Source organism: Myotis brandtii, unplaced genomic scaffold, assembly GCF_000412655.1.
Source record: "Myotis brandtii unplaced genomic scaffold, ASM41265v1 scaffold39, whole genome shotgun sequence".
Taxonomy (NCBI): Eukaryota; Metazoa; Chordata; class Mammalia; order Chiroptera; family Vespertilionidae; genus Myotis; species Myotis brandtii.
Genome location: NW_005364953.1, coordinates 1455828 through 1457215, shown reverse-complemented (window position 1 = coordinate 1457215; position 1388 = coordinate 1455828). Strand labels below are relative to the sequence as shown.

Genomic DNA, 1388 nt, shown 5'->3' with positions numbered 1-1388 from the left:
ATATGCCGTTGGTATTTTAATGGGGAATTCATTGACTCTATAGATTGCTTTGGGTAGTATGGACGTTTTAATGATGATGATTCTACCAATCCATGAACATGGTATATTCTTCCATTTGTTTATGTCTTCCACTATTTCTTTTTTAAACATCCTGTAGTTTTCCGAGTACAGGTCTTTTAACTCCTTAGTTAAGTTTATTCCTAGGTATCTTAATTTTTATTTTTGCAATGGTAAATGTGATTGATTTTTTATTTTCTCTTTTTGTAAGTTCATTGTTGGTGTATAAAAAAGCTACAGTTTTCTGGGTGTTAATTTTGTATCCTGCTACATTGTTGAATTCATTTATTAAGCCTAATAGTTCTTTTTAAATTAAATTTATTCAAACTAAAAACAAATCAACAAGCAGTTCCTCCATTTCTCCCACCTCTACCTCTGGCAACCACCAATCTGTTCTTGGTATCTATGAGCTTGTTTTGTTTGTTTGTTTGTTTGTTTGTTTGTTTATGATTTCACATATTAGACCAATATGGTATTTGTCTTTCTCTTAGTTATTTCATGTAGCATAACTCTCTCATGTTTCATCCACGTTGTTGCAAATGTCAGGACTTCTTTTTTATAGCTGTATAATATTCCATTGCATATATATATATGCCACGATTTCTTTATCCATTCATCCATCGATGGTACTTAGGTGATTTACACATCTTGGCTATTGTGAGTAATGCACGGATGTTTCAAAACATTCCAGGCCTTGGCCCAGCGCCCACTCCTGGGCCTGCGCCGCTTCCACTACTCGTCTGCTGACCAGGTCTGTCTTGTTGCCCACTAACACACCTGGGAGGGAGGTTCCTGGCACCTGTGACCATGCCTTCTCCAGCCACTTGCTGCAGTTGATGAAGGACTGCTCATTGGTCATGTCGTAGATGACGCACAGGACAATAGGACTCTCCCACAATTTATCCAGCATTTCCAAAAACAGCTCCTTGCTGGCAGAGTCAAAAATAAAGAGCTCCACACTGTTCCCCATGTCAGGAACTGGCAGCGTCTTCACCACCAAATCTACCCCCATTGCCAGGGTGTAGCTCTGGAAGTGGGCTCCTTCGCTGCAGAAGATTTGCGCCAGGACGGTCTTGCCCACTGCAGGGTCCCCTGCCAGAAGGCATTTGGCTGAAAGCTTCCCCATGGTAACCAACCATCTCTATGGACCAGACAGGGGAAGACTGGAAGCTAGAGTCATTGGGGCCTGTGGCTGCGGTGGGGATTTCTAGATGGGCCCCAGACCCTCTGGGCTGCACAGGGAGGGGCGGCTACAGGCGCTAGGGTTGGGGCAGGGGCACACGGGAGCTCCAGATGGGACCCGCTCAACGCCTCAGTAGGTCGCCTGGAAG

The 1388-nt window shown here is 43.9% G+C and overlaps 1 pseudogene; it reads right to left on the bottom strand.

Moving 5' to 3' along the window:
- Positions 1-709: 709 nt before the first annotated feature.
- On the bottom strand, positions 710-1183 carry LOC102263832 (annotated as a pseudogene).
- Positions 1184-1388: the final 205 nt, after the last annotated feature.